The following is a 26,128-nucleotide window of genomic DNA, read 5'->3' as shown; positions in this document are numbered from 1 at the left end:
TGCCGTCCGTGTACACTGGATCTGAACAGCGGAATCGAAGTCAAAACCAAACTGCCAGAGCACCTAATTCGCATTTGACCCTACTTCGCAAATCAACAATTTTTTTTTCTTTAATCGTACTCGCTCCTTTCCTTCTAATGGGTCCTCCGCTTTCCTTCCCAGGTCTGCGACAACACATCCCTCACATACAAGTCGACATTTTATTACGCCTCGACCGACAGCGCTGTATTTATTTATTTATTTATTTATTTATTTATTCGATAAGACTCACGGTTTTACGGTGACTCTTGACAACTCGGAATCCTTCAGAAGAAAGGTAAGCTGCCTTCCCTTAGCCGTCTCCGAAGCTCACACAGCGCTTATGTCTTTCCTTTTCGAGTGAAGGTGTGACGAGCGCTGCGAAGTCTGACTTCAAATCTTTGTGCTGTGCCGCATGGATTGGACACGAATGCAGAGTGGTTCCTGCAGCACAGGGGATATAAGGCGGGATAGAAGATGATTGGCTTTGCGCTATTTTTGAACTGAAAATTCTTGAAGAAAGTTGGTGTTCGAGTGCCGTACAAACTGAGAGACCAAAGGCCTGACAACTTCATAGGAAGCTTACAATACACTCATCCTTTGACGAAGGGGAGACGTATATGATTTATTCTTCCTTTCCTAAGCACAGCGAAATGTCATTTCCAACTTCACTTGTTCATTGAGCAGCAAGCAGTAGTCAAGTTGAATTCCCAGCTTTTTCTAACTACCTCACTTCAGGAATATAATTATATTCCTCATAAAGGAGCTCTACCAACACGCCCTTAATTGTTATCATTGGGAAAGATATTGATCCCTGCAATTTGGTGTTATTAGTGTTTTTTGAGTTGCCTGCATCATTAAGGAAAAGATACGATACCACTAGCCCTGCCTTTTCGTGTGTCACATTTGTTTTGAGGCAAAACGAACAACTGATAGTTCGGGTTAGCAAACTTGTTTTCTTTCTTTTTGCCTTGTTAATGTTCAGCCGGAAAATAATTTCACAGCGAAAGCTGTACAAATAATTTTTCTCGAGATTACTTCGTCGGTGGCCGCGTGAGCTGTGAGAGCAAGAAGTGAGACTGCCAAATAGCTGTCCGATGAGCGGCGCTGCGTACCTGCTGTACTTTCTGCCCGTTACTGATGGTAACAATCCGGCGATTTTATTGTTCAATAGAAATTTCGAGCGGTGTCACAAAGACTTAAAAGCGATACTCCGTGCAGCGATCTGATATTCACGGAAGCTCGCAAATCTGCGTTGCTATCACGCTCTGACACCCTCCAGTTCGAACTTCGTAAATTTTCGAATCAATTGGTGAACCTTCGCCTATGGCGTACAATAAAGCATTAGGCAGTTTTAGTTTCACGTACGTACACAGTTCACGTACGCAAACGTGATGAGTTTACGTAGCATACGCGCATTTCGTTTCAAACCCTTTTAGTTGCACGTACGCCATCTACTGACAGATGCAGGCAGTGCTGTAGCCACACTAAGACAAGAAGAGTTAAATCCAAGCCAGTCGAACTGAGCGTCGGAGCACTGCTTCGTTAGGGTTAACAGCTTGGAAACCACCTCTATATCTGAAAAAAAAAAAAAATCCCTATTTCTCGCTTGAAACTTTATGCGAGGGTAAGAATGGACAAATCGAAGGCTAATACAACAGTTTAGAACACGATATCGCGTCGAGAGATTAGCCACGAAGCTGTTATCGTTTTGAAGCGGGCGGGCAGGGCGCCGCTGTTTGTCAACGCTACGTACTTGCGCAAACAACGCAAAGATCGCAACGTAAAAATCCGAATCTCACGCACATACGTGAGACTCGCGCATACCCTTTACGTTCTGCGCATGCGCACTGGTCACCCGTAAGAGCTCTACGTACGTGAAACAAATTATTAACGTCCCGCATCGTGAACATCCTCCGGTTATAGATGGTTAGCGGCGTTCGCTCAGTGATTTCAACCCTTGGTTACCAAATTTCAGTATCAATGGGCACCTCGCACGAATGCGACGATCGTCCGACACTGGCGCTAGAATCATAAAGAGATTAGAGTTTGAAATGTAACTACACCCTTAGATGCCCACAGTGTATTAAATAATCAGGGTATAAAACACATGTAATCCGTCGCGGGAATAAGTATTATGGCAATCCCCTTACATTAATGAGCCTCTTTTATTTCCGTATCTTGCGTTCAATATTATTGTGACCTTTCGCACTTCAATGGTTACTGATTTTGAATGTAATACAATGAAAATTACACTGTGACGCTTCCTGTCGCAGATTTGCGATACTTGGACAAACAACACGGACCTCCTGGCTGGTCTCGCTGTGTATGACGCAAACTATGATGGCGCGCTCAAGAACTGCACCACGTATAAGGGGGCCGCTTGGAGTTTTCTGCAACGGTTTAGCATCGCCCGAAATCTGCTCAATACGTGGGGAGCTAGCAAAGTTGGAAATTTCTCGGCAACATGCTACGCGCGTAAGTATAAGCACCTGCGATGGTTGACCCACTAAAAGACACATTCTTTTTCGAACATGCTATAAGTATGGGCCATTCAAAACCAGGCCGTCCATCTCTCTGCTGAGAAAAAAAATGCTTTATACGAGCCCTTCGCGCCTTGAAGCGGATACAGAGTGCCAGAAAGTAGACGACAATCTGGACTCGTCATGAGCCAGAAATGATTAATTTTTCATGTTCCCTTCGTTCAACCCCCGGGGGACTAGACCAGCCAGGTTCGTCACATCGATGACTACCATCTCTGGCACATGAAGAGTTCAGCTTGTCGAGTGTTTTCTGAAACACTGTCTCCGATTTGAGACGAGAAGGTCTCGTCCAAAGAATTTTTTCTTCGAAAAAAAAATGGCAGAGTGGGTACTAAACGACCATTTTGGTACCATTTTGAGAAAAAAAATTGTTAGGCGAGTAACAGTATGCAACTTTACAAAAAGTTGCTGAAGATATCGGGACACGAAGGAAGAAATAAAAAAGAAAAAGAGTTAGACGAGCGCAGACTACATGCTAGGTGTCACAAACGCGAAAATTCATTCACTTTGATTGCCCACAGACACCCAGAAAAAAAGGTGCCTTCCTCGTCGTCTACAACTTCCTGCATTTGAAAATGAAAATTGGTTTTTGGGGAAAGGAAATGGCGCAGTTTCTGGCTCACATCTTGGCGGACACCTGAACCGTGCCGTAAGAGAGGGAATAAAGGAGGGAGTGAAAGAAGAAAGGAAGAAAGAAGTGTCGTAGTGGAGGTCTCCGGAATAATTTCGACCACTTGGGGATCTTTAACGTGCACTGATATCGCACTTCTCCTCCACCGAAACGCTGCCGCCGCGGTCGGGTTCGAACCCGGGTACTGCGGATCAGTAGCCGAATTCATTCATTGAACCTTCATTTATTCATGGTATTTTTTCACGATACCGCCCTCCTGCTATTTACGCGCCCGTTTCGCGGCCTTAAACGGAGTGATTCGAACCCAGGCCAGTTCGGAGTCTGTGGTCTCCATCACTACTACTTTAGACCACTCGACCATGGTCGTTTTTGTGTGCTTCCAACTTGTGCGCAATTACACACACTATACATATACAAAATGCGCTGACCTATGTCCACTGGCCTGCGAGGTTCACGTTTTTGAGTATCACTAATTCGTCAAGTACGGACAACCACTCACTGGAAAGTCTGTCTTAAGCGCTTCACATGTAAGCAAAGCTCTAATTGAAATTTCCTCGCGCTTACCGTTTCAGCGATCACCTCGAGGCTTCGAATTATGCGTCTGTTTTGTACTTTCAAATATCTTGCATGTTTGTGCTGCGTGGGAACAGTTCTGAAATGGGCGAGTTTGACTGGATAATTCGAGTGAGTGCAGCCTTATTGAGAATCTGGAATGCGTCGCGAGTTTGGTTTGAGGCTTTAGCAGAAAAGCGCTGGAATCAATAGAAACTGCAGAATATGCACAAGATTGGGGCTGAACTCGTCTCTACGCTTCAAGGGGAGCAGATTAACGCTGCCCAAGAGCACTGGCAGCCATTCATTAAAAACGCAGGCTGGCAGCACCTATCATCCGCCGTAGTTGTGCGGCGAACATGATACGCAGAGCGGTTGTTCGAAGGAGTTCCAAAAGTATAATTGTGGGGCATACCAAGGAAGTTCTCATGCGTACTAACAAAAGAGAAAGTGGCGACGTGGAACATCATTCACTGCGGAAAGGTTATGAGATGGTGGCTTTTTTTTTTTTTTGCCCGGCTAGTGTAGGGTTGTAAACGTGTATTCAATCCTAAAAGCAAGACTTAACTGCGGATGCAGTGAAAATGATATAGGTTTTAAAAAGCAGTTAGGCTGTAAATGCGAAAGTAGTTCTCGGAGTCACTTGCTCGGGTCACACTAAACGATGATGATTGGGAAAGGCGACATATGGATGTGACCTTACGGATTCTCCCAAATAGAAAATAAGAAGCCTCGAATCCGGCTAGCACTGATTTATAGTGTCTAAACACTTGTATGAAAACAAGTTTGTTAGAAATGAGGCTGAAAAGCGATAGCGACTGTTAAAGGGAAGGTGAAATGGTTTTTTGAGAATTTTAGGTTCTTCAAGAAATCCAACCTATGAAGCTTCAAGGTAAAGCATGCCAAGTATTTTTTCGCCAGCATTGAAAATTTTGACGTAATCGCCGATTAAACCGCAGCGATAGTCAGGCTTCTCCTCACTGCAATAGAGATGTACGGAGAAACTCGTGATGAAATCTTTGTTGCCGAAATTTAAGACGTCCGCTGCCTTCGCCCACGAGCTGCAGTGAGCCTTCCAAGACCACCAAACAATGCTTCATGGGCTTCACTGTCGGCGGTGTTGGTTTAATTCCTTGAAACAAACGTTTATTAGCTGTAAACGCAGCGCCGCTCTATGTGACGTCATCGTTGCGGTCTCTGCCCATCGCAGGCACTGAAGAGAAGCCTGACCAACAATGCGGATTTATTCTGCTATTACGTCAACATTTCAAATCTTAGCCCAAAAATACTTCACATGCTTTACCTCCGGGTGTCACACATTCTACCCCATTTAAACTCGTACAATTCTAAAATCTCTTCACCTGCCCTTTAAGGTACCTGATTAGCGGAATGAGATATCATTACATTTCACATTATACGCAGCTTCTGTTGCAATCCCAGGGTGTGTTTGCGTCAGTTTCTTTGCAATTGTCAGTGCATCAAGTGTCATATTACGATTACCAGCTGCAGTAGCAGGTACCTGCTGTGCTGTGGCGGTGACGACATTTGCTATACCAACCTTTTTTTCCCCCGACTTCTGATATCGAGTCTCTTCCTTGCTGTCTCCAAAATATTCTCGACCAATCATTATTTATTTGTCATCTGCCACGGTGAGCAGGTTTTGATGAACTGACAATGTTTCGTGACCTCTCTCAAACAATCAAGGTGTTTCGTCAGGGTAGGTTGGGATGATGTCACAAGACCACACGACATCTCTCGGTCAATGAGCGAGTTTCATCTCGGACAGTGGGGAGGGGGTGAGGGGGGGGGGGGGTGTTTGGTGTGTCAACTCTAATGGCATTGCATTAAAAGCAACGCACGCATCAGAGGAAGGTGAATAATATCGTAGTACGACACAGCAAGAAAGCAACATGGATAGTTAGATGAAAAGCGAGTTAAGGATTTTCCAGCTATAACTTCGGCCTAAATTATAACTTCCACTTTCCAGCTGTAACATTCAAGCTATACATTTTCCACTACACCATCTACACAGACTCCCAGGATTCGTGTCATTGAATCAAAAACACTCCCATCACACCTGTCCACGGAGCTCGAGGCCGCACTTGCGTCGCTGCACCCTTGCCCTCTATTCCTTCGATGGATCCCTGGGCGCTCGGGGATTGACGGCAATGAGCTGGTTAACCAGCTCGCCCGTGAAGCTCTTAAACACTTGCCCGGGTACCGTTCAGCCCCTGGCCAAAGAACACGGAGGGCGGTTCGAGACGGTCCTTTCGCGCCACCATCAAAGAATATTACAAAGCACTACGCCTCGACCGTAACATCTACCCCGACCCTCATACGGTCTTTCTGTGCAGGAGGCTCACATCCTTCGACAGCTACAACTTAACGCACTTGTCACACCTGCAGGGCTTTATCTATACAAATTTCATCGTGATACTTCATGCCACAACGGTCCTGCCTTTTATGCCAACCTCTCCCACTGTCTATTCTCCTGCCCGGTTACTCTGCAATCAGATTTCTTTCCCACACCCTCCCACGCACTGTCGGGACCTGGCTGCACAGGCTACGAGCCCGTACTACCACTACTACTACCACTACTACTAACACCACCACCACCACCACCACCACCACCACCACCGCTGCTACTACTACTACTACTACTACTACTACTACTACTACTACTATACGAGTGTGTATCCCTCCCATTACAACTGCTTTGCAGTGTCCGTGGCTATCTGGAAATAGACGAACACTAGACGTGCTAGAATAATTATGAGACAGTCGAATTAGAATCTGAGCGTCACGCGTTGACTAATCTGAAGATATTTCGCCCTGTCCAATCTCCTTCACTTTGATATGGATAAACAAATTTTCCTACTTTTTTTTTGTCCAGCGCTAAAAACTTTTCATTTTTCCGGGGGAGAAACACCACTGCTGTGCAACGTAATATGTACAACGTTAAATCGATCTTTTTCGGTGATTATAAAATAAGCGCGAGAAACTGAAAAGAAAATGAAATAAAGAGATGCAGGCAACGTGGGCGCTCGAATTTCTTGCATCTCTTCGTACCGTTTTTTTCCTCGCTAATTTTGTGAGAAACTTACACCATGTGCCTGAAAAACCGGAGAAGCCGGGTAAATTTTATTTTTGGGTGTGCGAGTTGCCGTCTCCCATTTTGTTCTTACTGCTTACATACCGCAAGTCACAAAGAGAAGTAAAAAGTTTAAAAATATCTAAATTCCAGAATAATTAATGCTAAGTCTACATTCTGTTCGCAGTGCCTCGCCTGAAGTAACGAAGATGCGCCGCCATACAGCCAGCCCTCCGGAATTTGCCTTGCGGACTCCCCCTGGTCTCGAATGGACTTTAGTTCATTCCTGAGCTCAATTATGTGTTCATAACGCTATCTTTCGTTTGCTTTTTAGTTATCTTGTATTTATTTTAATATTTGCGTAGACACTGATATAGGAAGTGTGCTTTTGGTCGTTACGTTTTCTCATTCATGGCACGGTTTTCCAAGTGTGGACCGGCTGCTGATGGCGCCATTGCGGACTTCCCGGTCATTACTGAAGATATAGACGCACAGAGAGCAAGCATCCACGCACAAGAGGAGCAGTATTGCGCAATGCACGCTCACGAATCAGCAGGGACGCTCGTGCAGGCACTTCTGATCGTCGTCGCCGGCGGCTAATCATGGTGACCGTTGATAAAGAGAGGAGCACCAGACACCGCTGTCGACACTCAATGCGGAATTGTTAATGTTTTACCAGTTTCTTATCAGAAGATGGGAAAAGGAGGACAGATGAGGTCGCAGGTGTGAACAGGGCACAAATAACGTCGTTCGTCTTGTATATGAAACTCCTGCAAGAACCCCTGCTCTGCTGACTGATCCGCAGCTTTATACAGGAAGAGGTTAAGCTGTCTGCCCATTTACGGCGATTTGGAGTATACGACAGAAAGCGACACAAGCGGTGCTCTACTGCGACTTTTTTTTTTCCAATGACGCTACATGTTCTAGCACCTGCATGGCATTTGCTTTATATAGGTGCTGCGGTCGCTTCGCCGAGCGCCTCCCATATTTTTACTTCTAAATCTGGAACGAAATTTCTTCAGACGAAACTTACTGACAAGTGTTCGAAGTATGTCACTAACACCACACTAAAATTTTGTCCCCCTTCCAGTGTCTTGCGTCCCTCCGCGCTGAATTATCCGCCAATATGAACTACATGCAACTTGCCCAACTCGCCATTCTTATACCTCACTAAAATCTTGGATGCCATTCCTTCTGAATAATCAATGATGATGATGAATTTTTTGTGTTGCAAGTGCATCTGGGGCCAAAGAGCGCCATGGCACAAGATATTTTCGTTTACTCATGTGGGATCCCAAATATTTCATCCTGAATAAGCTCAGCACCAGGCCAGGGAAAGCTTGGACCCATTGTATCATTGGCGGGCACCAGGCGGCGCTGCGGATCGAATCCCGCACCACCTGCAGACGGGGCGGATGCCCAAACTGCTAGGTCACGGCTCCGGTAATAAACTACCAATAAAAGTTTACGTTTCACACCATACTTTTTTGTGGCATATGTAAATTAAGCTGGGATGAGACTTATTGGATCTTGCTTAGAGAGCATTTCTTCAGCGCTCAGAAAATACGATATTAAACTTGAGTGTTCGAGACTTTAGAAACACTCTCTTTAGAAATCTCTCTTAGTGGCAACATCGGGAGGAGAGGTACGAGTTTTCAGATATGTCATCAGCATTTCTGTATGCTCACCAACAACAAAGTTTTGCCAATATTTCAAACAATGATTTTTTCATGGCTGGTACCACAATCAAAAGCACAAGTCTATTTGAATTTAAATCGCTGAAGAAAAATTCGACGGGAGCAATTTCATTGAAACAAGAAAGAGACGTAATGTATTGTTTCTTCAATACCCATACTTAAGAATCAGTTGTGTTGAACAACATATTGTACTTTTACGCAAAAATTGCGCTGCTTTTAGTAGATTTTAAGAAAAACAAGGCGATGAAAACTACTGGGCAGAATTTCAGTCGAGAATTTACAGCTGAGGCAAGCTGAATCTATTTTTTAAAATCGGTGGAAAATTTCGTAGCCACAGCTTTTAGTACAACTTCTCGACATCCGACTTTCCAAAACTATACTCAGTTTCGCCGCACCTCAGCAAAATGAGGCTTTTTTCGACAAACTTTCCAAAACTGGCGGCACGAGCACCAGAGGTGGCCAGTATAACAACTATTTGTATACAACCCAAACCGCGCTAGAAACCTCAGTCGTTACAGAATGGTAATAAATTTGCGGAAAGGTCAATTTGTCTTAAGCGTCTCTTTCACTAGCAGTTTGTATTCCTTTGGTACATGGCCCAGCGGGAGCATGCGAGGCCGATAGTGCTCCACGCTACCTCACGTTGATCAAGTAGCGCGGCAGAGTGCTCAGTCTAGCTGCCCATTCAGAACACTTTCACCATACTGACCATATGCTCGCATCCACGTTCCTCTTTGGTGTATTTTTACACCTCTCCCTCCATTCACCTCTTGATTTCATCTGACAATGCGGTTCAGGGTCACTCCTCATTTTTCCTAGCCAGATGCGGCTGCCTCCCCGCCTACCTCTGCGCGAAGGAGGCCGGCCAATGATAGGTTGTATCTGGGATTCCAAAAGACGAAGCACCGTAGTACTTTAATGTGAACACTGACAAGCTGGACAAACGCCTGAAAAGGTCGTACAGGCAGCTAAGCGGCCATTTTTAACGCGACTGCGTTAAAGGCCCCGTTCTACAGAAAATGCGGTGTAGGCGTTGAAGCAAATATATTGGTTGACATTTGAAAATATTTTGGTTCTCAATCTGTTGTTAGCTTTGGGGCTGGTTTAGGCAAATGCATTACCGAAATTCAATATCTTAGTTTCTCAGCGAAACGGAACACAGTCAAAGAAAAGAAGAAGGAAGAGAAGAAGGACGAACACAGCGCTGAAAAATTATGAGAGTGAATCAAGAATACCAACTTGACCAAGAACTAATTCGGCTGAAGTTCATTACCAAAGTATGATATCTAAAATTTAGGTCAAATCTCAATGAAGAACTCTTTCAGAAGATGCCGCAGAGAGGGCACTAGGAGGAAAGCTAATCTTGAAACGACCTTAAAACAATAAATTTAATGTTATCTACAAGCTATTCAGAAAGGAAATGAAATCACAATTATTGAATTCGATACTCACGAAATACTATGAATCAGGCTCCATAAAATGACAAAGCCCGCACGCGCCACGCGCGTCTCTATATTTTCCGGCGCACGCCCAGAAGAAGAAGAACTGGGCCGCCGTCAGAACGATTTTTTTTATGCTCCCGACTCCGCATCCAAGCCTTTTAGTGACGCCAACCTGAACCTGACTTCTCCCACCGTTTGCCTAGGCTTCGTTAGATCTTCTTCGCACAGGAGAACGTATTCACACCGCAAAAACCGAGACGATGGGTAAGCCACCCGAAATGCATGAACACGCTGCCCGAAGTCATTTCAACCCGGGTCTGATTTTTCACTTACTGTTTCTTCTAACTGGTATTATTTAAAGCGGTTGCTTACTTCTGTCCCCAAAATTAACCACGGCGGCTGTAGGTCGCACCACATTCCATGCCCTAAAGAAGAAAGTTAAGTTTGGCCACTCGAATACACTGTCGACAATGGCAACGTCTGCTGACGCTTGACAGCTCCTTATTAATCAATGTGGGCCTGGTTCGAGTGGGCATTGCTGTCAGTGTGGGCCTCAGGCTATGACTTTGGCTCGGAGCTCTAAAACGAGGCCCTAGACAGCGGTCTTAGGGTAGTGTCGGAGACTATCATTGAAGGTCAGGCTTTAGATTAGTCCTTTTGTCACCTCCCCTAGATTCTGGCCTTAGAGTAGGTGTTTAGAATTCTTCATTTGGAGATAGGCTTCGGAGTCGGGCCTTGAAGTCGGGATGAAATAGGGCGTGATTGGAACAGCATGACTGCTGCAGTTCTCTTGAGGGAGAGATGTGGAAGGCCTTGAAGATCTTTAAGGACAGTACTCAACTATAGCCTGCTAGTATATCTCGAATAATGGTAATAAAGAAGGGCTCTCAGATCTGCGCCTTCATAGGTCGCAAACGCTGCGTTACTAATACCATTGAATGCAGACTAACGGGTGGACGGATCCTTCATATAGCCCTGTGGGTGTCGGAAAAAAAAAACGTGTGACCATTAATGTTCGAGTTGCGATAGGAGAGTTTCCCCATCTTCCTAGTTCGCGCGCCTTCCACACCGTCTGATATGTTTCATGGAATGTTTCACACAATATATCGTGACAGTCGGCGTGATATTAGCGAGAAAGGTGTCAGCAGGCGGTTTACTTGGAAGCGACCCTCCAGTTGGGTCAAGCCTCACCACTTTCGGTCCTGGTTGCTTTACACGCCCAACACAGGACGGATTTGTTATATATTGTTCGGGTTTCTTTGCTGTTTTCTTTTTGTTCCCTCAGCTGTCACGAGTGCTGAAACTAAATAAATTAGCTGCGCACAAGTCGTTCATTATTGCGGCCAATTGCGTCTGTATCTAACAGCTGTCGGCGGTGTCTATTCTTACTATATACTTTAAACTCAAAACAGTTTTTTTAGATATGAGAGCCATTAATTTAACGGTGATGTTCTCCATAAAGCGGCTTAGAAAAACAAATCTTAGCCACACGACGCGTCAGTGGTGGTACTTAGTACTAATTTTATTTTATCTTCTCTATGTTACCTTTTGGCTTTGTTTTCAGACGCAGTAGGGGCAGACATGTCGGCTAGTAAGTATTGTGCCCTTGAAGGCACCCACGGCTGTATAGCCGTAGAGTCCTGAGCCATGGCCACTGCTGCTCACTCTATACCAGCTCAGATAGGATAGCCTTAGTAGCCAACGCTCTCACGCTAAATGTGTTTCTTGCTGATGGCTGTTAAAGCCATTGAGGTAGTAACAGTAACGGCAGCGTGGGGTGCGTACAGAGGTCCGTCTGCACGGACAAAACGTGTGCGTCGCGCGTACCAGCGCTCTGTGGTGCATGGGGCGTCGAATTCATGGCCTTTCGAGTCGCTGGGTCGCGCTCTTTCCGAAGACGCCCTTTTTATGAGCGCGTTTGGAATGGGAATGTCTACCTACCGGGAACCGCATGCTGGAACACGTGCGAATGCTCGCGTCCGAATTAGACACAACTTAATCAGCGGTTTAGACTGCATGCTTGAGTCACGGTGTTCAGGTTTTAGAGGGCCCGAGGCACCGCCTGCGTGCGATGATCCTTGCGTCCTCACTCCGAATGGTTGAAGTGGCGCCAGTGTTGTTGCTTTATCATCTTGCTTAATTTCTTCGGAAAACGCCGGGAAGACAACGATTGGTAAAAAGCGAGATATTGACACGCAATGGACGGAATGCGCATGCCCAAGGAGGAGCTCGCGGATTTGGTTAGCAGCAGCCGATGGAGAAGATGCTGTCGTGACTCGGAGGCTGACGGAGAGCCAGCATGATGATGAAAATTAGGCAGAGCCTGGGTAGCAGCGAGCACAACATAGTGGAGTATATGTTATGTCGAGGCCGTACAAAACGCAAAAATATGAGCAGCCGGCGATGTCGGTGAACGAGTATTTACGATGGACTTAACATAGTGGACGGAGAAAAACTGCACAAATACTCAAACTAGACGAGACATGCAAGAAAAAGTAGACACCACAAGCGCTGACTCGTTTAATTTGAGCTGTGTTTCATCGTGAATATCCAGCAACTTGCTAAAACTTCTGCTTTACACCAGGCATCTTCCATTCCCGATAACCCGACGAAGCATACATTGAGAGCATATGTCATAGTTTGGCTGAGATGTTCGATAACTTCGTTTGGGAATGATAGGCGACGATGAACTGATGGTCGGTGGAGGAAAGGACAATATCGTCAACAAATCTGGAGAGAAAGCAAATTTGAAATGAAGATATCTCTTCGGCTGGCCAACAATAAGTTTATTCTTGCATGATATCATGCCGTGCGATGGACGCTAGACTAATCAGTCTAATCAATGAATGCATAATATTTTAAACATGTAATGGGACCGACAGGCGCAGCGCAGCGATGAAGCGGACAAGTTCAAGCGGGTCAACAAAGAAGCAGACAAAGTGCAGCTGGGTTTTTTCGAACGACGCCTGTGAGTGTGCCCGTCGTGTCGCCGGTCAACCAAGATCAACCGACCTGTGCTTCAAATAAACGCCTTGACACTTGGTGGAGGTGCCTCGGTTCCCGTCCCGGTCCTCATCCTGGAACTTCGAAGTGGAACGCTCCTCGTCTCCGCCACCATGCCGGAAGGTTCTAGTGAACCATCGCAGCCCATCCCTGCCACCGTACTCTGTCACGGGGTGCAGCGCCAGCGTGACCCGTCTCCATTTAGTGGCACCGATGACCAAGACGTCGACGATTGGCTGGCCTCCTATGAGCGCATCAGCACTTACAATCGGTGGGACGATTCCGTGAAACTTAGCAACGTCCTATTCTATCTAACGGACGTTGCCAACCTATGGTTTCGCAACCATGAGGCCGACCTTCCCACCTGGTCGTCCTTTAAAACGAGCTTCGCCGACGTTTTCGGCCGCCCCGCCGTCCGGAAGCTTCGCGCCGAGCAACGTCTTCGTGCTCGATCTCAGCTCCCTTCCGAGACGTTCACAAGCTACATCGAGGACATCGTTGACCTGTGCAAGCGTGTCAACCCCTCCATGTCCGAAGCAGATAAAGTCAACCACATACTTAAAGGCATAGCCGATGACGCTTTCCAGATGCTGCTGGCGAAGAACCCCACCTCCGTCGCTACCGTCATCCAGCTGTGCCAAAGCTTCGACGAACTCCGCAAGCAACGCGCATCTACGCGGCAGTCCGGCGCGCCTGCGGGGGGTCTTGCTGGCTTGGCCCTTGGTGGCTCGTCTGCTGAGCAGTCCCTGTTCATGCAGCAGGTTAAAGACTTCATCCGCGAAGAGATCGCTCGCCAGCTTTCTCTGCTGCATCACATTCCCGACCCCGTCTGCCCTCCGCACGACCTGGCGCCATCTCTCACTCCCACTATTCGTCGTGTTATTCAGGAGCAGGTCGCTGCAGTTCTGCCATCCAGTCCCCAACCGCCTCCTGTGGCAGCGCCGCTCACCTATGCTGAAGCAGTCACCGGTACACGGCGCTCGCCCACCTCTGCCGCCTACCCTAGCAGCCCGGCCTTTTATGCTCCACCGCCGTCTATAGCCCCGCCGCAGGCCCCGGTTCGTCGACCCCGCCGAAACCCTACGAACCCCTGGCGTACCGAGGACAATCGACCGATATGCTATTCCTGCGGTCTTCCGGGCCATGTCGCACGCTTTTGCCGTCAGCGATCTCCTCGTTCTGGCGATTTCATGCGCAATTTCCGCTACGATTCCGGGCCGCCCTTGCCTAATGTCTCTTCTGCCTCCTCTACACATCGCTCCCAGTACCCTACTCGCCGCTCGCCTTCCCCTCGTCGACGTTCCATTTCTCCGATGCTCCGCCGCCCGGACCCTCTCCCAGAGGAAAACTGACTGCCGCAGTTCAGGAGGCAAGAACTGCGTGTTTTGCCAACTTTTTAAGTCCTCCGTGTTCTCCTGCTAACGTGATTGAGGTGTCTGTTGAAGGCGTCCCCGTTCTCGCGCTCGTCAACACGGGTGCTGCAGTGTCCGTAATTAGTGATGCTCTTCGCCGCAAACTTCGTAAGGTGACAACGCCGCTGTCTGACTTTTCACTACGTACGGCCACCTCTCAGCGCATCCACCCCATCGCAGCCTGCACGGTCCGCGTTTCTATCAACGACGTCGCCTATACCATCGAGTTTGTTGTGCTGACCGCCTGCTCTCACGATGTCATCCTGGGCTGCGATTTCCTCTCGACCCACCGTGCTGTGATTGATTGTGCCCGTGCGGAACTTGAGCTTTCTCCCCTGTGTGATGTTTCGTTGCGTGACCTACCTGTGCGCTCCGCTAAGCTTCTTGTAGCTGCCGACACCGACATACCTCCCTCCTCTTCAGCCCTCGTTCCGCTCCGCCCCGACTCTTTCCTCAGCGGCCCTGTTCTTTTCACACCTACCGCAGCAGCCACTCGCCATCAGCGCCTCCTCATTCCATTCGCCGTTGTCTCGATTTCCGATGGCCACTGCGCCATCTATGTCACCAACCCATTTTCTTGCCCGTCGTTTGTTCTTCGCGGCGAATGCCTCGGCTCTATTGAAGAACTGGACCCTGCTCTTGCTTCCGAGTTCTCCGATACCCGTGCCTGCTCCCCAGTTACTGCCTTAGCCTGTTGTGCGACAGCGCCCGATCCGATTTCCATCGACGTCTTTCGTCGTAACATCGCTCCCGACCTTCCGTCCGCTTACCGTGACCAAATCTTGGAACTTCTCTGCCGCTTCCGCAACTCTTTCGACCTTTCCCAGCCCTCCTTGGGGCGCGCATTGGCCGTCTCTCACACAATTGACACTGGTACCCACGCTCCCTTGCGTCAGCGACCGTACCGAGTCTCGCCGAGCGAGCGCCGCGTCATCCGTGACAATGTTGGCGACATGCTTCGGCGCGGCATAATACAGCCTTCTCACAGCCCTTGGGCCTCTCCTGTTGTCTTGGTGACAAAAAAAGATGGCTCCATCAGGTTCTGTGTGGACTACCGCCGTCTCAACAAGATCACACGCAAGGATGTTTATCCTCTACCCCGAATCGACGACGCACTGGATTGCTTGCAGGGAGCGGAGTATTTTTCATCCCTCGACTTACGCTCCGGCTACTGGCAGGTCCCGATGGCAGCGAACGACAGGCCGAAAACCGCTTTCGTCACCCCAGACGGCTTGTATGAGTTCAATGTGATGCCATTCGGCCTCTGCAATGCTCCAGCCACATTCGAAAGGATGATGGACACTATTCCCAGTGGCCTCAAATGGGAAACTTGTCTGTGTTACCTAGATGACATTGTCGTTTTTTCCAAAGATTTTCCTTCCCATCTGCACCGCCTTCAGCGCGTACTCACTAGCCTTACTGACGCCGGCCTCCAACTAAACTTGAAAAAATGTTACTTCGGTGCAACGCAGCTCACAATATTAGGCCATGTCATCTCCAAAGACGGCGTTCTACCTGACCCAGCCAAACTTCGCGCCGTCGCTGACTTCCCCAAACCAACCACCTTAAAAGAACTTCGCAGTTTTATAGGCTTATGCTCATATTTTCGCCGCTTCATCCGAAATTTCGCCAGTATCATCGCCCCTTTAACGCAGCTTCTTGCCGGCAGCCCGAACCTTTCGTCTTGGTCCCCCGCCTGCGATACCGCGTTCAGCACTTTACGCCGCCTGCTGGTCTCTCCCCCCATCCTTCGCCATTTTGATCCCGCCTGTCCGACAGAAGTTCACACTGACGCGAGCGGTGTGGGCTTGGGCGCAGTTCTTGCCCAGCGAAAGCCTGGGTATCCGGAATACGTCGTCGCTTACGCCAGCCGCGCCCTCACCAAGGCGGAATCAAACTATTCTGTCACAGAAAAAGAATGTCTCGCCATCATTTGGGCAATTGGCAAGTTCCGCCCTTACCTTTACGGCCGGCCCTTCTATGTCGTCACAGACCACCACGCCCTATGCTGGCTATCCTCCCTCAAAGATCCTTCTGGCCGACTCGCCCGCTGGGCTTTACGTCTCCAGGAGTTTGATATACACGTCATTTATCGCTCCGGCCGCAAGCACTCGGACGCCGACGCCCTTTCTCGTTCACCACTCCCATGCGAGTCAACCTCTGCCCTCGTCTGTGCCTACGAATTCTCTTCGTTCAACATCCCTGATATGCTCTCCGAACAACTGAAGGATCCTTGGATCACCTCGCTGCTAAATTCCTGAACACTCCCTCGCCGCATCATTCGACCCGGACCCTTCGCCGCCAAGCCCACCACTTCGCCATTCGTGATGGCCTCTTATACCGCCGTAATTACCTCCCCGACGGCCGGAAGTGGCTGTTGGTCATCCCTCGACACCTCCGTGCTACAATCTGTGCCTCTTTTCACGCCGCTCCACAATGCGGCCACGCCGGTGTACTGAAAACATATGCTCGCCTTCGTCAGCGATTCTACTGGCGAGGTATGTACCGCTACATACGTCAATACATTCGGTCATGCACCGCCTGCCAACGTCGCAAGAAACCTCCCCACCCCGCCGCCGCTCCTTTGCAGCCGTTACCTTGCCCTGGCCGTCCCTTTGACCGCGTCGGCATTGATCATTATGGCCCGATTCCAACTACTTCGGCTAATAATCGGTGGATCATCGTTGCCGTTGACCATCTCACCCGTTACGTCGAAACGTCGGCTCTCAAATCTGCTACCGCAAACGATGTCGCTCACTTCATTCTACACAGTCTTGTTCTTCGTCACGGCGCCCCGAAAGAACTTCTAAGTGACCGCGGCCGTGTTTTTCTCTCGGACGCCGTCGAGGCCCTGCTCAAGCAATGCCAAATCGTTCATCGCTACACCAGCGCCTATCACCCCCAGACCAACGGCATGACTGAGCGGTTCAACCGCACTCTGAGTGACATGCTCGCCATGTACGTTGACACCGCCCACTCCAACTGGGATCAAGTGCTCCCGTTCGTCACGTACGCGTATAACACAGCTACTCAGACAACAACGGGGTTTTCTCCTTTCTTCCTCTTATATGGCCGGGAGCCTACATCCACCATGGACACCATCCTTCCTTATCGCCCTGACCCTTCCGAGACCACCTTACTCTCCGAAGCTCACCTGTATGCCGAAGAATGCCGGCAACTTGCCCGCTCTTTCACCACACAGCAACAATGGGATCAGAAGCACCGTCGGGATTCCCCGGACCCTCCAGCGTCATACCCATCTGGCGCCCTCGTTTGGCTCTGGGTGCCTTCCTCCACTCCCGGCCTCGCCACGAAACTACTGTCTCGCTTTCACGGACCTTACCGGGTTGTCCACCAAACTTCTCCGGTGACTTATATCGTTGAGCCGCTCGTTCCCTCTTCGGACCACCGTCGCCGGGGCCGCGAAACTGTGCACGTTGAGCGCCTCAAGCCTTACTATGATCCGCCCATCCTCTCCTCTCCGTAAGTCGCCAGGATGGCTCCTTTTTCGGAGGGAGAGTAACTGTAATGGGACCGACAGGCGCAGCGCAGCGATGAAGCGGACGAGTTCAAGCGGGTCAACAAAGAAGCAGACGAAGTGCAGCTGGGTTTTTTCGAACGACGCCTGTGAGTGTGCCCGTCGTGTCGCCGGTCAACCAAGATCAACCGACCTGTGCTTCAAATAAACGCCTTGACAAACATATTATCCCGGAAATCTAGGACGACAAATGTAAGAAATTTGGAGCGAGAGGGACCCTCGACCGTATTATTTCGGAGTGTACGCACAATCCCCAGGCAGGGCAAATAAAACAGATAGGAAAGACGCCTGGGAGACCTTGCTGCGTAGTACGCAACCTGAGCACCAGCTCCTTGCCGTACGACAGGCTGAAGAGGCTGCCTGAATTCAAGAAATCATGGCCAGCATCTAACGCAGCGACCCTGTCCACCACAATCCCTCCTGGCCCTCATCTCTCGACTGAAAAGGAGAGCCGCAGGGTAGGATGAGGTCGTCTTTTTTGTTGGACAATAAAGTCTTTTACTCACTGATTCCATTCCCTCTTTGCTAACTTCCACTGCAGATTTATTTACATCACCCTTGTTATCTCTCTCTAAACACTAGGGCCTCAGGAAGAGTGACTGTGCCTGCAGCGACATCCGGATGGGTACCATCACATTTTAGTATGAGGTGTTCACCCCCTGACCTAGCTTAAAAGAGTAGGGCACTGCCTATGGAGTTATCATAGAAAGCTTCCTTTCTAATATCCCTTTTCTAGTATCGATATAGTTCTACACTATGCTTCTTTTTCATTGAATTAATCCAATTTTACCTTCCGTGCTTTTACCTGTCGTTTAATGCTCTTTCTTTCTCAGTCCTCGTGTTCGACATACTTATTATTCAGTTTCCTAGTTATTTTCCATCATTTTGAGTCGACGCCCTTTCTGGAAAAAATTTAGACATACTTATTATTCAGTTTCCTAGTTATTTTCCACCATTTTGAGTCGACGCCCTTTCTGGAAAAAATTTAAATGCCTTAGCTGCCGACCTGTTTTCGTCCAATTTTCTCAGGCGTTCTTCATATAGTATTTTACTCTGAGCTTCCCGTGCTTCGAATGATTCAAGTCCATATCCCCTGTACTGCCTCGTTCGTGGTCTTGCTGTGGGCATCTGGTGCTAATCTTCCTACAGCTCCATGATTTACTCCTAATCTCGACTGAACTTCTTCTCTTAAGCCCCTGCACCATTATGTTTGTGGCTTGGGGAGGCTATCTGCCGGCGCCTGACGCAAAGTTCGTGGGCATGCAGACGCTTCAACAAGCTCGTTTCCGGGGATGCTCACGGCCCCATGTAATGGTGATGTGTTGCAGCAAGGCTGGTAGCGTAGACAATGTGTGGGCTGAAGACGAATGAGCGATGCCTTTACTGAAGAATATGTACAGATAGAGAGAGGATCGTGTGACCTGTGAGCAGAGTGCAGATGTTTGCTATAGACAAACTTATGGCCATGCATTCTGCCTCTCTGGTGTTCGTGGTTACGAGGGTTGCTGCTCCTATATCCAGGAAAGAGGCTGTGTGGATGCCTAGGAATTGTAAGTGTGGTGTTGCCTCGATATATGGGACCTCTTCCCTGGCGTTGTATAGTTTTGTGAGGTTGGATGCGCATGCATTCCTGCCACCTTTGTGGTGGTTTGGGTGTATGATACGAAGCAGTAGTTTGAGCTGTAGGTTGCTTTGTACATGGGCAGTGAGGGTTGTTAGCCTGGGCGCGGCGGTACATGGGTTATAGCCCAGTGTCCTGATTTCCGCAAGTTGTTACCCCAGCTGTGGCAGTTAGGTGGTGTTAGCGTTTCGAGGTAGGTGTGGCGCTGCCTTGACAGCTGTTCGGTGTGCTTAGTCACTTGCGCATTAGTGAGGTTGGTTGTGACATCGTAGGCGGTATGACAAGCCACTGGTCATTAGAGCAACAACGATGCGCAATCGGTCGTTTTCATTGAGCCTGTTATTTTGCTTGGATACGCGTCTGACGAGATGTGCTATTTGGCTTATTTGAGTCTGTGGGAGATGTATGGTGTTCGTCGTCCTGGTGTCTTCCTGGGTGTGTAGGCCAACTAATCGTAGTTCTTTTTCTCTTAGTATGGCTGTGCTGTGAAGGCTTATTTAAATGACAGTTGCGTGAATGCGCGGTTTAATGATAAGCAGTTCGGATTTAGTTGGCGAGCGGCTAAGAGCGAGAGATTGTGTGCTTTGTACGGTGTTGGTTGCTCTTTATAAGGTGGCCTGTACATGACCTGATGCTCCAGTGATAGATCAGTCTAATGTCATCGGCATATATTGTGTGGTGGAGATTAGGATTATTTGCATGTAGGTCGATCAGTCAGCGGAGTGATGGCGAAGTTGAATAGCAGCGGTGATACCGTACTGCTCTAACTCATCGATTATGACTTGCAGTTCACCTCCTGGGTAACTCAGCAAAGCAATGTCATCAGTGAATCGCTGATTATTTAAGTATTCTCCATTAACTCTTATCCCCACTGTTCCCAATTCAGTCCTCGGAATACCTCCTGTAAACAGGCGGTGAATAGCATTGGCGAGATCGTGTCTCCTTGTCTGACGCCCTTCCTTATTGGAACTTTATTGCTGACCTTATGGAGGACTATGGTAGCTGTGCAGCTGCTATATATAACTTCCAGTATTTTGACATAGGGCTTTCCTACACCATTATTACGCAATGCCTGTATGCTTGCCGAGGTATCCCCCTGAGTCGAATGCTTTCTCGTAATGAGTGAAAGCTATATATAGCGGTTTGTTATATTCTGTACACTTCTCTATCATCTGATTGATAGTGGGAATATGATCAATTGTGGAATATCCTTTACGAAAGCCTGTCTGACCATTTGGTTGGTTAAAATCTAAGGTTGCCCTGACTATATTAGCGATTACCTTCTTAAATACCTTGTAGGCAAGGGACAGTAATCTGATCGGTCTGGAATTTTTCTAGTTCTCAGCGTCTCCTTTTTTAGGAGGACTTAAGAGAATGTTTGCGTTCTTCTAAGCTTCTGGTACGGTCGAGGTCATAAGGCATTGCGTATAAAGGGTGGCTAGTTTTTCTGACACAATCTTCCCTCTATTCTTCATCACATCTGCTGTTACCTGATCCTCATCAGCTACTTTCCCCCTTTGCATTGCTTCTAAGGCTTTCTTACTTACTCTTGTGTTACTGACGGGATGACACATCGCTGTGCGTCACTTTCTCATTAACGTTCTGATTACGTTGACTACTCTAAATTTTTGTCCGAAGCCACGAACTCCGAATTGCGCGTTTGTTGTTCTACCGAATAAGCTACAGTGACGGCTGTCAAATGTCTGCTTTCGGGGGTATTTCTGTTTACGTGCGATCTAACCTTCAAAGTGTTCACCAGCGCCACCCTCGTCCATAAGCGGAGGATGTAGTACATTCTGTATTACCGCTGGTGTGACGTGGAACGTCATTGAAAGGCAAGGACGGAAGCTATGTAAGGACCCTCTTGTGTTTCCTATGGCATCAAGGCTGCCAGAACCGAGGGCCTTGTAGCACGATATGGTCGATTATATTTATCTATGAAGCTAGTTGGGGACATACGACGGAGGTTGTCTAGTGACATCGCTTTCGCAGGTTTTTGGTACAACGTGTTTCCCCTGTTGTGGTATGGTGCCTGCCTTCTAGTGTTAGTTGTATTACCGCATGAGCTGTTTCATAGAGGTGTATTCCATGTTGGAACAAGCTGATAGGAGATTTTGTCAGGTCAGGGGGTTGTGTTGCGGGTAATGCAGGCCATGGCAGTCTTTCTGTTGTATTTCTGTTGTAGGTATTGCAACCTATCCACTCCTTGCTTGGAGGCGGTGTGTATTAGTTTCTGCGTGCGGTCAGCCGTTTGTCGTTTGGTGGTTGGGAGTCGACGAGAGTGCGGAGGATGTTCCATGTTTGGTGCTCAACGTGCTTTGTAGTGGGCCACAAAGTCCTCTCCCGTTGGAATTGGTTAACGTTCCTGCGTATTCAGCTGCTTATGTTGTAACCTGTTCTATGCGCTTCTGCAGCTTTTTATTGTGCCGTTGACGCTTTCGTCGTTTCATCAAATTCCTTCTGGCTTCGAATATGTGTAGGAGATGAATGGCAATTTCTGTAGTTTGTATACGTTTGGTGTGGTGTTGTAGTTCGTCTTGAATTTGGTTAATCCACGCGTCCCGAGGGCAGTCTTCTGGGCTCGATGCGTTCTGGCCTAGGTGTTCTCGGAATGCTTCCCCGTTGATGAGGTGTTTTGTGCGGGGTTCGATACCCAGTGCCGGCGGGTACTCACCGGTGATACAATGGGTACAAGCATCCCTTGCCTGGCGCTCGGCTTCTTTGGGGTGAAATGCTTGGAAATGGGATTTTCACACCACCTTGAGAAAAAAAAAGCCACAAGTGGGCTACTACTGCACGAGACATACTTAAGGTTGCTTGACGGCAGAACTTATCTCTGATCCGTCAAGGCAACGATTTAACCTCCAAGCTACCGGTTCGTAGCGTTTTGTGTTAAGTTGTATTTGCGCTTGTGTTATGTGGTGATCACTGCCCAGAATGTCTGGTAGAACCTCTTGGGAGATGATATTGAGAGTGCCGGTAAATGTGAGATCCGGTATGGCGTCTCTTATCACGCTATTCCCCATCAGCGCAGGCGTATGGGGGTCAGTCAGGAGTGTGAGAGAATGTTTCATGCATGCACCACGTAACCGAGTTCCTTTGGGCGTGTTTTGGGGGACACCCCCATGCTGTCTGTCCTGCACTGAAGTCTCCCCCGAGTACTATGTGCGCTCCACGCTGTGCGTTTGAAATCTGCGAGTACCTGTTGGAGCCCCTGGCTGGCAGCTCGGGGGAGGGGGGGGGGGGCAGGTATAAGCGATGAAGAAAAGAAGCTGGATGTATGGTGCTGGAGCGAGCATCTCTATGGATGTGCGTTTTATTGTTTGATCCCCGAGCATATGTTCGACAGTTGTAAGGGCATATTTCACCAGGATTTCCGTCCGTGTCGATTGTGTGGCTGTAGCTGTGGCTGTAGTCGCAGTACCTGTAGGGCATTAATGTCTGGTAGGGTGATGTAGTTCTGCATGAATGCTTGGAGGGGTGCTCGTTTGTGTCATAGCTATGACAGTTCCACTGCAATATTGTGATGGTTGGCGTCTTCTTTTGCGTTCTTAGCCCGACCCATTGTCTGTGTTGAGGCCCGGGCGTGCTACTGGGAGGTATGAGCAACCCCTCTGGGCTTCTCCGAGAGTATCTGAAATTACGACGGCAGGTCAGATGGCGAATGAGTTAGTGCGGCTTGTCACTGTTACAGCTATTTGTTGTTGGAATTTGGCCTGCATGGTAGCTAGCTGTCTCATTTTCTGTCTGTGCTGTAGATATTCTTGCTATACGTATTCTTTGATTTTCTCGAGTCCTGCGTCAGCGTGTGGTTAAACTAGCTGTGTTGCCTCACTGATGATTTATAATCTGCATTGCTCAGATTGGTTTTTAAGTTTTTTTCGCAGGTGGATGTTAAGGGGGAGCCAGGGTGGATAGATCAAACAATCTTTGGGATGGCATGGAACCCTAATGGAGGTTGGCTTAGTCGAAGTATAGAAGCAGTAGCCTGAGCCACTTTGTAAAAAAACACGAAGGCGTACGAAACTGTCAGATGAGAAAAGTTGAAGATGTCGCCAGAAACTTTCTACCAGACTGCCACTGGATGAATAAGTGAAAAGGCAGAAAAACTATCTCTTTTCAGATGACATGTCGAACTGTTATTCGAAACTAATGTTTATTTGACTGGTGTGGGATGCACCGCAGACGGTAGTAAACGAATCCCGAAGGTGACAGGGATCATTTACGCGGTTAATCATCTGCAGTCGCATGTTAGCCATGTAATGGGTGACGTCATATGTAATAAATAAGAAAGCTGCGGCCCGAGGACAGAGCTGAAATCATAAGCTGCAGGGCCAGCCCTCTTCTAAGAGACTCACTGGGAACAATAAGAGTAAAAGCAAGCAGGAGTCCTCTTAACCTGGTTAAGGTCATTTAGCATAGGTTTAAATTTGCAGTGAAGTTTAAAATGGAGTGCGGTGTAAAGAGCTTCCAAAAAAACTTAAAATACATCAATCCTGCACTCACCTAATGGGGCTACCGTGCCAAATCCAAAGCCGCGTCATATTTTAGAAAGTAGAGTATTTCATTCTAGACGAAATTTTATGTGATTGACGTACTTTAAGATCGTGTAAGGCTGCGATGATAATAAAACTGGCCTGCAGTTCAAGAAATGTTGCTTGTCACCAAATTCGTTTAGTGGGAGCATTGTTACTATAATGATGATAGAGGAAGGGCAGCTTCAAGGGATGAGGTCTACGACTGGTAGATATTTCGAGGACTATATAGAATAACGAACCAGGAACGGATTACTACTAGGTTTCAGTACGGCGCATTTGTTAATTATGTAAGTTGAATAAAAAGCTTACAAAGCCATCCTTATTACAACATCACCGATTGATTTGAAAGAAACAATTTCGTGAATTTGTGTAATGAGGTTGCTATCAGAAACTGGCTGAAAGTACTTTTTTTCGAAAGCAGCTGAAACTATCACCCGAACACTTATTACGAAATTGCGTATTTTGAAGAAAGTGGATGAAGAAACACGGGGTAAAATAGAATAACAAATAATAAGGAGATAGTTCTTAGCAAGTCGTACCAAAAAAAATGCGGAACGTTTGCCGGGGTGCAAGTCGATAAGACGGCGATGACGACGAAGCTGGCAGTGGCGCGGGACGGAGCGCTCGCGTTAGGCCAGCCGCCATTAAAAATCATCTCACTGCCATCGTTCATCTCGCCTCATTCTTCGGCTGGTCGCCACGTAACATTTGGTGGAGGTGCGGGGTTTCGTCCCCATCCTGGTGCTGCAGCCTCGGCGTCCTCCGTCAGCCGTGGTCGTCGGCCGTGAGTTCCTGATCCGCACCGCCTGGCCGTGCCCCAGCCTGCCAAGACCGAACCGACCTCACCGCTCCCCCCAGCCCCGTCCCCCGACTTGATCACAAAACATGACGACGCTGCCACGACCTGGCCCTATGACCCGAACGTGACCCGAGACGCTGCGCCGCAGCTGCAGCCGGAAGGGGGGGGGGGGGGGGGGGGGGGGGCTCTGTGTTGCGTGTACTGCCTCATTAGAAGCGGGTTAATGTTCAAAAGCTTTCCTTACCGAGGTTCATTAGAAGTTTTAGTAGCAGGTCTGCATTGGCTATTTTGCTTACTTTGTGCCTTAAGCCTAAGGCATTTATTAGACATTTTGATACTAGGAAAGGGGACAATATTCGGGCTGGTTTTTCTTGAGCTTTGGAACGTATCACATGATATTTAGATAATGTATTTTTGTTCTTTGCAGGAAATCTACTGTGACAGGTCCACCTCATTTTGTCGGTGTCATGAGTTTTTGAGGAATTGGAAACGACAAAATGGATACGTTGTTCGGCCACGGTGCCTACCGCCCACCATGGACCCCAACAAGCGGACGGCGCAGGAACTTGGCAGAAAGCCCGGCCCACAACGGAAGCCTAAGGGAGTTGGTGACGGCTCACTTGCCACATAATCCGTAAATGCTAATCCGTAAACGTTGTTGGAAGATAACGTTGTTTGATTGCTTCCCATATTTCAGTGGTTTTCTATCTCGTCTTCACTGTTAAGAAAGTGCTTATATTGCCTGGTATCATGCAATAAAAGTTCAGTTGTAAATTGCCGCCCGTCCTGTTTGTCTCCCTGCCTCCGTGCCTGTTTAGCGCGATGTGGCAAGTGGCCCTGCCCACGCCAATTCTACACTTACTATAGCCAAATATTACAAAGCGCAGGACAGTGCGCCACGCAAGGTTAACCCTAGTCGCCATGAAAAAGGAAAAACCAAGAAGGGAGAACGAGCCAGGAGAGTTGTAAGAGACAGGAAACTGAAAGATGCAGGGGACGTCAGGAAAAGGCGACTGCCGATATCGACCCGGTTGGATCAGGCCGTAGGTGCCGTCTACAGGAAGCTGGGGATAAATTGATGTGTTGCGTCTGCCGATCCTCTTTTCCCCCAACACGGCTGAGCCATCCTCGGCTAAGCGTGGGTGCTCGGGTCCGTTTGTGTGCGGGTTAGTCGACGTATTAGGTTGGTTCGTTGAGCGTCGATAAATTGTGACACAGTATTGCAGGTGCCCGTTGCGAGTTA

At 48.2% G+C, this 26,128-nt stretch overlaps 1 long non-coding RNA gene across 1 annotated transcript; it reads left to right on the top strand.

The window, feature by feature from the left end:
• Positions 1 to 10,073: 10,073 nt before the first annotated feature.
• On the top strand, positions 10,074 to 25,663 carry LOC144111230 (uncharacterized). The gene is made up of 3 exons (XR_013310005.1): positions 10,074 to 10,238; positions 11,539 to 11,565; positions 25,313 to 25,663. It is a non-coding gene; the product is annotated as an uncharacterized LOC144111230 (long non-coding RNA).
• The last annotated feature ends 465 nt before the right edge of the window (positions 25,664 to 26,128 follow it).

Source organism: Amblyomma americanum, chromosome 11 (assembly GCF_052857255.1).
Source record: "Amblyomma americanum isolate KBUSLIRL-KWMA chromosome 11, ASM5285725v1, whole genome shotgun sequence".
Lineage (NCBI taxonomy): Eukaryota > Metazoa > Arthropoda > Arachnida > Ixodida > Ixodidae > Amblyomma > Amblyomma americanum.
Note: the sequence above shows the minus strand (reverse complement) of the source record. Positions and strands in the feature narration are given on the sequence as shown.